Genomic DNA, 14,531 nt, shown 5'->3' on the forward strand with positions numbered 1-14,531 from the left:
TGTGATGACAGATATGCTGTGCAGTACTATTAGGTATAATTACTCTTCGTTTTGCTACTTTCCACCCCCCCCCAATTGATCTCGTTTGAATTTCCAGGGAAAATGTGAGTCACGATATATATCGCGATATATTGTTTTCTTATGTATACCTAATTTTCCGATTAAAATCCTTTAAATTTATCAAAAATCGACAGTGCGCCTTGTGTGTGAATTCTGGTTGTGCCTTCTGACCTGAAACTGATTTTATGTGGTACACGGCACACAAGAAATTGTCAAAAACTCTTTTACAATGACTTTGGTGAGCTACAAAGCCGCACTGCTTGATAGATTGTGGGAGCATTACGGCTACCGTAGTCAGGAGCCTCGCGGAGTAATCTGGGTCCAAAACTCTGTCCGCTTCAGGTCCTAAAGTCAAACAAACACTGCGGCATCACTGAGAGTTAAAAACTGTCTAAATTCTTTCACCTTTAATAAAATGATCAGCGTTGCTGTTTTACCAGGTGTAACAATTAAGTTTGGCATCCATTAAAACAGTATTTATTAAATTTAACAGAGTTAGAAGTTAGCAGGGAGTTAGCTCGCTAGTTTCCACCTAAACATGATTTACCATGTTCTGACTGAGAGATTTCTGAAAAAATAAAGACGTACAGCTCTGCTATCACTTCCAATATAAATGAAGACAGAAAACTAAACAGCAGTGACGTTTGTAGGGTTACTGAAGTTGAGTCAGCTGGTATATAATGATGTGCTACGTGATCACTTGCAACACAGCTATGTTAGGGTAACATAAACACGGTGAAGCTGAAGGATGAATGCTAACTTTTTTCCACTCGATAAAAATTAACGTGAAGGTTCCTGATGGTTAGGAACAAATGCAATCGCATTGCAGGGTGCTGTAAACGGATCAAACTTCAGTCAGGAGAACAACTGAGATAATCCATCCACAATAAGAGGTTAGTTATTAATATACTGCAACAACATGGGAATAGAGCAGCTGCGAGAGAATTCAACATTAATGAATCAATGGTACGGAAGTGGAGGAAGTGCAGTTTTTGGCTTTCCTCATATTCTAAAACGTGATTCGTCTCTGCGCTATTACTGTCGCCCGGCATAATTTGCAAATGATACTGCTTGCAGCTGCTGCGATGCTTTCAACCAAAACATGTGCAGCTTGATGAAACCATCAACATGCGCTATCGAGGTAGAGCGGTATAATCAAAATCTCTACCGCTGACCAAATTCATATAGTTTCTACCGTGTACCGTTTATACCGCCCACCCCCAGTTCAAGTTGTTGTTGATTTGTGTCTTTTTGGCCAAGGGCTGAGACAGATGTTTCTATGTGCCATGCTGTGTTTTAACTAGCACACAGTGTCAATAGCAGTCAAACTGATTTGAACAAGATGGCAAATTCATCTTCATGACAACATTAATGACACTCCTTTGGAATCAAAAGTCCAAATATCAAAAGTCTGTGTTATGTCTTCTAATATTCAATTACTTTTCCTGATGTTTTAGATTTTGACCGGCACTGTCATGTTCGTACATTTTCTTCTCTAAGGACACACTTGTTCTGGAAACGGTAACGGTTAACCTAGCATTTATGTCTTTGGACTATGGGAGTACCCACACAGGAAAAACTCCACAGTAATGGCCCCAGCTGTTTGGTGGATTTGATCCCATGCCTTTTTTGTTGTAAATTGATGGTGTTTGCCACCACATCACCATGCCACCCCCGATATCACATTAAAGCCATAATTTGGATATTGTGGCACCAATAGTCAACATAAAAAGGAAGGAAAAACTGTCCAAGATCGGTGACGATGCATTTGTGAGGTAATCCAAAGGGGCTTGAAGGTTTATTGTGGCTGCTGTCTGCAGCAGTTATGCAGTTTAAGGTAATTTCATGGGTTTAAGTTGCAATAAATATGTTAAAATACTGTATTTTCAATAAGTCAGATTTAATGTGTGTGTTGTTGGTTTTAAAACACACATATAAAGGTTCTACAGAATTAATGTTCAGTCTGTTTTTTGGGGTTGACAGTATTTTTCAGTTACATGCCACACTCTGTAGAGGGCAGCATGCTTTCTTTTCTCAGTTGGTGGTAGAGCTATGTAGACACATGCAATGAAGTTTTCCAGCTGTGGAAAAGAGTGCACTGCAAGATCCGTTGTCATTAGCCCCTTCAAGTTAATGCGGCCAGTGAGGTATGCAATTTGTATTTTATATGTTGGTAGAAAAATAAGATGTTTGTTTGTGACAGAACTGTCGAGTTTATGTTAGTTACGTGTAATATGTTAACATTTTGTAAAGCTCAAATTGTGAATGTTTTTATGTTGTTGAATAATATGCTTTATTGTTTAATCTCTATGAGAACAATTTACTATGGAAATTGATTATTTTATGTTGTTTGTACAGTTCTCATGGCATGGTTGGTGGCACCTGTGTCCAATAAATGCCTGTAAAAATCAAGAATGCCTTGTGTCTGTTTTTCAACTCGGAGTTTCAGTTATATAAGTTTTAAGAAAAAGTACAGTTCTTTTCTTAAGACATCAAGGAGAGTGTAATCCTTGGACTTCAAAAAAACAAGACCGGCAGATCCGCATTTTCCAGGGATGCTCAACTAGTCAGTCTTACTTAGCAGTGTCTGTTTGACCTATTAAAATGTGTTTGTGTTGCTGGGAAGCAAATGAACATCTAGTCAGTGGTTTACGCTAAGATAAAGCAAAAAAAGAAAGAAAGAAAAACCGAAGTTTAGAAAAATTTGAAATTGGTTGTGATCATGGCATACTGTTCGGTGTTTGGACTCTTTTTTTTGTTTGTTTGTTTGTTTGTTTGTTTGTTTGTTTGTTTGTTTGTTTTTTGTTGTTTTTAAATCTCAGTTTACAGATCACGTGACCTATTTCACCCTGGAGGTCTCTGTGCTGGGACTGTGTTTCTGTCATGGAAACACAATCAGCTGCATTTTTTTTAAAGGTTAAACTGAAGAGGCCACCTTTTAGAGCTAAAATACATGCCGTGCTTCAGTTCTGTTACATCAGATTTAAGAGCATTACAGTTGAGATCAAACTCGTGGTCGCTGGCAAGATTCAAGAAGCATTACAGATGTAACTTTGCATTAATTATAACTTCATATTTACTTTGAAAGGAATATCTCCGGTAGTTCAAAGAAGTAATTAAAGTAATGCCCACAGCTTCACCCAGCAGCCGACCACAAGTAATAACGGATGATTTAGCCTGCCCGCAGAAGTCGAGTCTACAGTAGCGCAAAATCTACAGTCACTGTAGATGGTTACGTCTTTTCATTGGCCCAGAGTCTACGGTGACTGTAGACTCGGGCCTCGGGACTCTCTATTATTCTCTAAAACTAATCAGAAAGTTATGTTTAAATGTGGTGATTTTAACGTTGACTTGTTGAATCCGAAAAAGCATAAAATGACCACAGAATTTCTAAACACTATGTACAGTTTGAGTTTACATCCTAAACTAACCAGGCCTAGCAGAATTACACCTCATTGTGACACTTTAATGGACAATATTTTCACTAATAATATGGAAAACAACATTGTGAGCGGATTATTAATTAATGAAATCAGTGATCACCTACCTGTTTTTGCAGTTTATGACACTAATTACAAGAGAAATCAGCGTGAGGAAACACTAAGATACAGACGTGTGAGGACAGAAGAAACCATGAATGCACTTAAGAATGATCTATTACATCAGAACTGGGATAATGTTTACAAAGAAAGTGATATATATATTGCATATGGCACATTTTTAAGAATATTCAGCGAATTGTATGATTTAAAAACTGTCCAACAATAAAAAATACAACAGAAAGCACAAATATTCAGATAGACCATTGATCACTAAGGGTTTACAAAATGCATGTAAAAAGAAAAATGCACTCTATAGGGAATTCCTAAGACAAAGAACAAAAGATGCTGAAAATAAAATATAAAAAATACAAAAACTGACCAATATTTTACGCATATGTAGAAATGAGTATTATAGTAAAACATTGATCAACAATAAACTGTCATGGGCGATCTGCGATTGTGGCTCAAGAGCGGGCAGTTCGACTTGTAATCGGAAGGTTGCTGGTTCAAGCCCCGGCTTGGACAGTCTCGGTCGTTGTGTCCTTGGGCAATACACTTCACCCGTTGCCTACTGGTGGTGGTCAGAGGGCCCGGTGGCGCCAGTGTCCGGCAGCCTCGCCTCTGTCAGTGCACCCCAGGGCAGTTGTGGCTACAATGTAGCTTGCCATCACCAGTGTGTGAATGTGTGTGTGAATGTGTGGATGACTGAACGTGTAAAGCGCTTTGGGGTCCTTAGGGACTAGTAAAGCAAATACAGGCCATTTACCATTTACGGTCAGTGTGTGTAGAGTGTTTGGAGGACCCAGGTGCGGACACAGACGCAGGAGGCAAAATTTTTGCTAAACTCAAAGCGAGCCTTTATTTGGGGCTGATACAGAAGGCAAAATAACAAACCATAAACTACAGCAATGACAAAACTAAGAACCTAAACTGGAAGAAACTAAAGGCTATGAACGAAGACTGGGACTGAGGACTGAACTATGACGAAGTACTATGACTGACTATGAACACGACATGAAAAACTATGAACAAGATCTCGGTGCTGGCACATGAAGGTAAAGGAAAACATGACTAGAGTAAGTGACTATGAACATGTCCGATACTGAATCTTGCAGGCTAGAATCATGACGTGCAGCTAGAATAACAGGGTGGGAGAAACAGACGACACGACGACGAACACAGGAAGACTGAGGACTTAAATCCACACATGAGGCCACAGCTGACTAGAATGAAACATAATGACAACACATTAAGACTAAATGCAATGAACAAAGGACATCAGACTCTTTCAAAATAAAACAGAAAACACGGAGGCATAGACATTACACGAACTTGACAACAAGAGCCACACAGACATGACACATGACAGGTAGGTGCACGAACCAGGGAGAATGAGTACAGGGGGAGATGACAGAAGGAGTTTAGGAAACAAAGGACTAAACAGCAACCTGGAAATTAACTAGATGAGCCAAACTGAAACTAGAACACCAATGAATACAAAATGATACATTACCGTGTCGTACCGTGACATAAACATAATATGAAGGAAATATGGGATATTTTAAACAGTATCATTAAAAATAATTCTGGACAACAAAGTTATCCTTAATATTTTATTGAGAATGGCAATACAGTGAAAAACACTGCTGATGTGATCAATAGCTTTAATAATTATTTTGTAAATATTGGACCAAATCTGGCAGAACAAATTCCCGAGTCACTGACATCAGTAGACTGTAGTGAATGCCTGATTGATAGGAACCCGAACTCAATGGTCCTCACAGCAGTGGACGAAAAAGTAATAATTGACATTGTAAACATGTGTAAATATAAAACATCTACTGATTGTAATGATATTGACATGAAAATCGTCAAGAAGGTCATAGAAGGAATCATAGGACCTCTAACATACATCTGCAACTTATCATTTCAGACTGGAAAAGTTCCAAACAAAATGAAAATAGCTAAAGTTGTGCTGCTGTATAAAACTGCGATAGACAACCACTTCAAAAATTGCAGGCCTGTTTCTTGAATAAATATAAATTATCTCTGACAGTCAATATGGATTCAGATCAAAAAGATCAACTTCACTGGCAATAATCAAATCAACTGAGGAGGTTACAAATGCTATAGATCAAAAACGGTATGCAGCTAGACTATTTCACTATATTTAAAGGAGCTACTGGATACAATTACATCAGAAATGAGCAAAATTAAAGATAGTTTGACAGGAATGAACTATCGCTAAATCTCAGTAAAATTAAATAGTCTTATTTGGGAATTCCCTAAGAAACACACAAGTCCAGATTCATATAGATGGTGTGGAAATTGAAAGAGTTCTCGAACTCAAGTTGCTTGGTGTGATAATAGATGATAAATTAAGCTGGAAGTCGCATATAAATCATATACATAACAAAATTTCAAGAAGTATTTCAATTTTGAGTAAAGTAAAACACATTCTGGACCACAAATCACTCCACATTCTCTACTGTTTACTGATTGCACTGTATTTGCATTACTGTACAGAGGTTTGAGGCAATACTTACAAATGTTCGCTATCATCAGTCTTTATATTATAAAAAAGGGCCATAAGGATAATCCACAAAACTGGTTACAGAGATCATATAAATCCACTATTCTTAAAGTCAAAAATACTAAAATTCACAGATCTGGTCCCATTTTCTCATGGCACAAATTATATATAAAGCAATAAACAACCTACTTCCTAACAATATTCTAAAATTGTTTTCTAAAAAGGAACCGGGATCAAATTTGATAAGAGAATTAAATTTAAAACATCCTTGTATCCGTACAACACTAAAACGTTTTTGTATCTCTGTGGAGTGAAGCTGTGGAACAGACTAAGTAAAGAAATCAAGCAATGTCCAAGCATGAGTCAGTTTAAAAAGCAGTCAAGGGTATGGTTTTTGCAGGGTACAGGGGGGAGGTAGAGCTCTGATAGGGTCTTCTTGTCCAATATTTTCATAATGCTGATGTGTATTTATGTGTGTGTGGGTGTACGGGTACGTTGGTATGAGTATACAGTGGGGCAAAAAAGTATTTAGTCAGCCACCGATTGTGCAAGTTCCCCCACCTAAAATGATGACAGAGGTCAGTAATTTGCACCAGAGGTACACTTCAACTGTGAGAGACAGAATATGAAAAAAAAAATCCATGAATCCACATGGTAGGATTTGTAAAGAATTTATTCGTAAATCAGGGTGGAAAATAAGTATTTGGTCAATAACAAAAATACAACTCAATACTTTGTAACATAACCTTTGTTGGCAATAACAGAGGTCAAACGTTTACTATAGGTCTTTACCAGGTTTGCACACACAGTAGCTGGTATTTTGGCCCATTCCTCCATGCAGATCTTCTCGAGAGCAGTGATGTTTTGGGGCTGTCGCCGAGCAACACGGACTTTCAACTCCCGCCACAGATTTTCTATGGGGTTGAGGTCTGGAGACTGGCTAGGCCACTCCAGGACTTTCAAATGCTTCTTACGGAGCCACTCCTTTGTTGCCCGGGCGGTGTGTTTTGGATCATTGTCATGTTGGAAGACCCAGCCTCGTTTCATCTTCAAAGTTCTCACTGATGGAAGGAGGTTTTGGCTCAAAATCTCACGATACATGGCCCCATTCATTCTGTCCTTAACACGGATCAGTCGTCCTGTCCCCTTGGCAGAAAAACAGCCCCATAGCATGATGTTTCCACCCCCATGCTTCACAGTAGGTATGGTGTTCTTGGGATGCAACTCAGTATTCTTCTTCCTCCAAACACGACGAGTTGAGTTTATACCAAAAAGTTCTACTTTGGTTTCATCTGACCACATGACATTCTCCCAATCCTCTGCTGTATCATCCATGTGCTCTCTGGCAAACTTCAGACGGGCCTGGACATGCACTGGCTTCAGCAGCGGAACACGTCTGGCACTGCAGGATTTGATTCCCTGCCGTTGTAGTGTGTTACTGATGGTGAGCTTTGTTACTTTGGTCCCAGCTCTCTGCAGGTCATTCACCAGGTCCCCCCGTGTGGTTCTGGGATCTTTGCTCACCGTTCTCATGATCATTTTGACCCCACAGGATGAGATCTTGCGTGGAGCCCCAGATCGAGGGAGATTATCAGTGGTCTTGTATGTCTTCCATTTTCTGATGATTGCTCCCACAGTTGATTTTTTCACACCAAGCTGCTTGCCTATTGTAGATTCACTCTTCCCAGTCTGGTGCAGGTCTACAATACTTTTCCTGGTGTCCTTCGAAAGCTCTTTGGTCTTGGCCATGGTGGAGTTTGGAGTCTGACTGTTTGAGGCTGTGGACAGGTGTCTTTTATACAGATGATGAGTTCAAACAGGTGCCATTCATACAGGTAACGAGTGGGGGACAGAAAAGCTTCTTACAGAAGACGTTACAGGTCTGTGAGAGCCAGAGATTTTCCTTGTTTGAGGTGACCAAATACTTATTTTCCACCCTAATTTACGAATAAATTCTTTACAAATCCTACCATGTGGATTCATGGATTTTTTTTTTCACATTCTGTCTCTCACAGTTGAAGTGTACCTCTGGTGCAAATTACTGATCTCTGTCATCATTTTAAGTGGGGGAACTTGCACAATCGGTGGCTGACTAAATACTTTTTTGCCCCACTGTATATTAGTGGTACAATGGATCACGGTTGATCTGTAATCCAAACCGATCCCACTCCACGGTTCAGCACACACGTGACCCGAAGATTAGAAAAAGAAGGGAAAAAAAGCATATGGTGCGCGTGGTCGTTCTGTCAAGCGATAGCTATGGCCAGCGCTAGCAGTCCAAGTGGAGGAGCAGAGGAGTTTGTGGTATTTAAGCAGCCCTTTGCTGCCCAATCCGACCGGGCTAAAGCTATTACAAAAGCTATTGGGGTGTTTAGCTGCAGACGGATGTAAAATTGTTCTGTTTCAAATGATTTAAATTGACTTCATGCAGCTGACTGTGTAAAGCTTGGTTTGAGAGTAAACATCAACTGAAAAGGTAGTTGTGTTGAGTAATTTCTAGTCAAATAGAAAACAAAAGGGATTTATCTTTTTTTGTCCAAAGAATTTGGCATGTACTGTGGAAAAGAAAAACAGGTTCAGTGATGTTTCTACCTTTTCTCTGTCATTCAGCTCGGCTTACACTTCGGCATTAAGAGAAAATAGGCTTGTTGACTTCATGAATTTAGTTTAAATTCTGTGTACACAGGAAAATTGTGTGGTCATGTGCTATGCTCACATCTACAGACATTCAGAATCTCTTAAATTATTTATTTTTTTCCAGTCTAGACCTCCTTTTCCTGTCTTTGAAGACTTCAAATTATAAGAGTTCAAAGCAAGATCTGAGCTTACTGGGTGCCTCTTCTCTTCTAAAGCCCGAAATGAAACAACATACATACGGTAGTCTGTTTGTGGCTGCATTCTAAATAAGATAATGGGAGAGAGCGCTTGACTGAGAAACGCACACAAAGAAAAGGAAACGTGAATACGTCAGCCTCACAAACCCCAAGTCTCGGCACAAAGGGTTCCTTATTCAAGACTTTGTCTTCTTCGAGACTGCTTTATCTGTCTTCCTTGACTTTAACTTGTCATGTGGACATGACTTTACAACCCTGTGTCAACAGAGAGGAGAAAGGCATGCCTGTTAGCTGTTGAGCTGATATTAAATCAAGGCATCAAATCCAAGTTAGATATAAAAGTTGGTTTTTTTTGTTTTTTTTTTAAGGGAAATTTGTAGAAATGAAAAGCTCCACTAAGGCACAGCTGTTTAATTGGATTCTTCTGAGAATATGATTACATATTACAATGCTAACACACGGATGTTTAAGTATAGTTTTTACTGTGTTAATGATCAATACAGCTAATTTTTCAGATTTTTAGACCAATGCAGCTGGGACAGGTGTAATGATGTAATTGAATGTAATAGATTGTAAAGCCACACATCCAGTTGTCTAATACCACAAATTTCAGGCAAGCATTCGTATCAAAAGAAGAATGAGTGGACACCAAATGCATTTGGACTTATCTTTTAGTTCTTGTCCAGTTTCTTCAAATTTTTTCAGGACACACTGCTGACCATGCTGAGATATGCCAAGTTCTCAGCTAATAGCTCATTGGGATTCAACCTGTTGGTGCTAAAAGACTATTTTTATGCTTATCAAACTCAAACTGCGCTATTGTTGGCATTTTTTGGGAGATTCGTTGAAAGAACAAATTATGTATTTCTAAAATCACTTTAAAAAACTACAAGTAAAGGCATCTCATTGAAAGCAAAATATAAAGAAATGAGGCTTATGTTTATGCCTACAGGTTTGTCTCCAAAACAGAAAGAGCTCTGTGATTACCACCAGGTTATCTCCTGATAGCAAGTAAAGTACAATTCTGACAAGTGAATAACCGTCCTTCCTTATGACAAACCTCTGCCTCAGTTACGAGCAGTTATAACGCTGTTGGCAGAGTTTTGTGGCAGGGTGTGTTAGAGGAGGAAAAGAAGATCAGCTCTTCTCTTGCTTTGGTTCCAGCATTTTACAAGCCAGCATCACCTCTCGCCGATTTCATCACCATCGTAAAATGTATTTCATCGCAGCCATTTATAGATGAGCTGACAGTGTTGTTCATGATATTGTAGCTTGATTTGTTTTACTCCAGCAGCACTAAAATGTAATATACTCAACGCCCCTCGTGAGGTACCTTTTCTAATTGCCTGGTAAGTTGTTTTTTTTTGGTGAACTCAGAATTAATTTCCTGGTGGGACTTTGAGCGGAACATCTTCATTACTGCATGTTTTCATAATTGAACCCAGAGGTTTGTAAAAATAAATAAATAAATAAAAAATAAAAAAAACCAAAAAAAAGGGACTCCTGCTTGCTTCACTAGCAGTTTTTCCTTCTATAAAAAAAATTAACGATTGAACCCAACCCTGTCATTGCGAGACTTCCCACTAAACCATTAGCAAAGCCCACATATTTAAGTATATACCTAAAAGTCACATAACTCTTAAAGCATTACTGATAAATGGTCAATATATACACCTCCGCTTTCATTTTTATAACAAACCACTTCAGCTTGATAGCTCTGTAGCTGGGTGGAGGATGGGTAGGGCTGATATGCCCTGGAGAGTGCAAATCTGGACCACTGCCAGGAAGTAGGATTAGTCCGCTGAACTGGCACTGTATCCACTTCATCAACAACCTCTTCCTGAGCTGATTAGGCAGGAGTCTGAGATTATTATTTTTTTGTCATATCAATCCACTTGTTTTAGTATTGTTCCTATTATCAGTTACCAAGCTTTACACAAGATTAGTAATACTTTTTTTTAATTCAAAATATTTTTATTGAGTAATTGTGGATACAGTTTTTTAAAAAAAAAAAAAAGAAGAAGAGGGAAACACAAAATCTGTTTGCATTGAATACATAACAGAACTTTTCATGTTAGAAAATTGGTAAATAAAAAGAGGAAAATGAACAAGCAACGAAAAAAAAACAGGGAAAAAAGAGAGAAAAAAAAAACAAACAAAAAAAAACCCCAACAAAACAACAAAAGCCAAAACCTGGTAGGGATTATGATAGTAACTACCCTTTTCCTTAAGAACCACACAGAAGTTAGCTGCAACATCACTGAGCTTCCCATTAACACAGACAGGCATCAGACCTCTATGGAAAAGCAAATCCGTTAGTCAGCTGGAACATCCTTAAGTTGAAGTTTAGAGACGTTTTTCAGAAAGAGACCCCAAATGTTATCAAATGTGCCCTTTTGGTTCTGGATGGAGCAGTGGATCTTTTCCAGACTGAGACACGACATGAGATCAGCAAGCCACTGAACATGGGAGGGCAGGGAAGCAGCCTTCCACCTCATCAAAATGGCACGTCTAGCCAGGAGGGAACCAAAAGACAGCACCCTACGCTTTGCTCTGGGAATATACTTATCATCCTCTCCCGCTGTACGAAAAAGAGCAAGTAGGGGTTGAGAGCTAGTTTCTGGCCGGTAGCCTTGTTCAAAGTGCAGAAAACCTCCTCCCCAAAATTTGCCAGGGCAGGGCAGGTACAAAACACGTGGGTTAGATTGGCATCATCAGACCTGCACCTGTTACAGCGCGGGTCTAAACTGGGATAAAGCTTAGCTAATTTGGATTTAGATAAGTGGGCCCCGTGGACTACTTTGAATTGTAATAGGGAATGACGGGCGCAGAGTGATGTAGAATTTACCAGAGAAAGGACTGAGTCCCAGACGTCACCTGACACAGATATACCAAACTCCTTTTCCCATGTGGACTTGAGGCCTACAACGGGAGCTGGGGTTACACTGCACAGTTTAATGCGAGACATTACACCTTTGCCTGATAGTTGCAAATGAAAGAGCTCGTCCAGTAAGTTTGTGGCTGGAGCTTCTGGAAAATTGGAGAGGTGGGATTGCAAAAAATGTCTGTTTCCTCTCCACTGCACAAGTTGAAAGACCTCCGAGTCCTTATTGTGTACATAGTGATGGTCCAAGTCTTTTATTTTATTGTCTCATTCTTGCCTTTCTTTTAAGTTTACCCTCTTCATATTAGCTGTATATGAAATGATCTGTCCTCGGAGATAGGCCTTCATTGAGTCCCAAACTAAAAGGCTAGAAATATTTGGGGAAAGGTTTGTGTCTACAAAGAGTTTAATTTGGTTATTTATAAATTCAAGAAAGGTATTATCAGATAGTAGTGTGGGGTTAAAACGCCAACTCCTGTCTGTTCTAAGTAAGTCGGGGATAGACAGAGTCAAAATTAAGGGGGCATGGTCTGATATAACTATGGCACGGTATTCACAGGCACATACAATACTAGTCAAGTAATTATCTAAGAAAAAGTAGTCTATCCTAGAAAAAGTGTGATAGACACTAGAGAAAAAAGAATACTCCCTGTCGGTCGAATGCAGAAGTCACCAAGTATCCCTAACCCCATATGTAGAAAAAAGGGAATGACTTACTAAGACAGGCCAGTTTTAATGAGGATCGATCCAAAACAGGGTCCAACCAGCAATTTAAGTCTCCGCCAAGTATCAAACAGTACGAGCCTAGGACTGGTAAATTAGAAAAAAAATGTTCGAAAAACTGGGATCCTCTGTGTTAGGAGCATATGCATTGACCAAAACTACCTGTGTTATACAACCTCCCTGAAACAATGACAAAACGACCGTGTCAATCTGAAATCACGTTAAGGTGTTCAAAGTGAACCTTAGGGCTGATGAGAATGGATATTCCTCTGGCCTTGGCCTCATAACATCAAAGGAACTGAAACATAAGCCGTGAGTTATCCAAAACTCTGATATGGGTTTCTTGTAAAAAGACAATGGAGGCATTTTCTTGCTTAATTTGTGCAAAAACCTTCCTTAATGGGATGGTTTAAACCTTTAACGTTCCAGCTGAGCAGATTTAAGGGACTAATCATGTAAGATTATAGGAAGATAATGAAGGGATGTATAAACAGTCTGTCATACCTGGGTGAGAGAAAAGTATGGGAGAAGCCCAGAACAGAACATGGAATAACACCCTATACGAGTTCTGTGAGTTAAAAAAGAGACCCTCCAACAACACACACAAAAAAAAATGCCTGAACCCCCCTCCCTCGCCCTGACCAAAGGAGAGCTACTGGAGAACACAGCAGCAAGCTCCCCCATAAAATGTGCATTCCTCCAAAAGGAAACAGCTTGCAGATCAGAACTACTACTACTACTAAGTCGGCTCTCGGTCAAGTCTGGAAAGTGTACTTGAAACTTTAATCAAGAATGAAGAGTGACTTCCCTATAGACAAAAACAGAAGAAAAAAAACAAAACAAACAAAAAACAAAAACAAAAGGGAAGACTGACAGCACACTCTGTTAGTGTAAACAGCACAGTAGAAAGGTATGGAAAATGTATGGAAAAGAAAGCCCAAAGCAAAAACAAACAAAAATACTAGCAAACACACACCCAGAAAAAAAAACAGAGAGAAAAAAAGGAGAGATATATTTACATAGATAGTGGTAATGAAGGCAACGCAAGTGAATAAATTAAATAAAAATAAATATACAAGTAATACTTAAAACCTAATTGGGTTTTCAGGTCAGAGGACACGTAAGCAACTAAATTTGATTCCTTTTAAACACTCGAGTCACTGACAGTATTGATGTTAGAAAGTCGTCTTTCTTTCTTTCTTTCTTTCTTCCTTTTTTGTTATTGAGGCTTGGCGCGTTTACAATTTGGTTACCGTTTAATCCACTGATTCCTTATGCTTCTGAGCTATGTATAAAATGATCAAAGTAATAAATGTTTGGCAACTGTTGGCCAATTTAAAAAAGAAAGTTACAAATCTGAAATGGGTATGTATGTTTTTCAAAAATAAAAAACTTAAAATGCACTGTTCCAAATTATTATACACACAGAGTTTCAAAAGATTTTATAGGTTGTAGAGAATTGAAAATGGCCATTTGTTGAATTTGCAGCATTAGTAGATCAATTTTACTGAAATCAAAAGCTATTTCAATCAAAAACATCTTAACAGGTCAAGTTACATATTAACATAGGACCCCTTATTTGATAGCAGTTTTACAATTCTTGCATCCATGGAACTTGTGAGTTTTTGGAAAGTTTCTACTTGAATGTCTTTGCAGCATGTCAGAAGAGTCTCCCAGAGCTGCTGTTTGGATGTGAACTGCCTCCCATCCTCATATTTTTTTTGCCTGAGGATGCTCCAAAGGTTCTCAATAGGATTGAGGTCAGGGAAAAATGGGGGCCACACCATGAGTTTCTCTCCTTTTATATCGATAGCAGCCAATGATGCAGAGATATTCCTTGTAGCATGAGATGGTGAATTGTCTTGCATGAAGATGGTTTTGTTGCGGAAGGCACAGTTCTTCTCTTTCTACCATGGAAGAAAGTGGTTAGTCAGAAACTCCACGTACTTTTCAGA

General features: G+C 39.0%; 1 protein-coding gene across 1 annotated transcript in view; it reads left to right on the forward strand.

Moving 5' to 3' along the window:
* LOC120722762 (epidermal growth factor receptor-like) overlaps window positions 1–14,531 on the forward strand; it is a 33,068-nt gene that overhangs the window by 1,100 nt on the left and 17,437 nt on the right. The window lies entirely within an intron of this gene.

This window comes from Simochromis diagramma, unplaced genomic scaffold (genome assembly GCF_900408965.1).
Source record: "Simochromis diagramma unplaced genomic scaffold, fSimDia1.1 OVJJ01000205.1, whole genome shotgun sequence".
NCBI classification, from domain to species: domain Eukaryota; kingdom Metazoa; phylum Chordata; class Actinopteri; order Cichliformes; family Cichlidae; genus Simochromis; species Simochromis diagramma.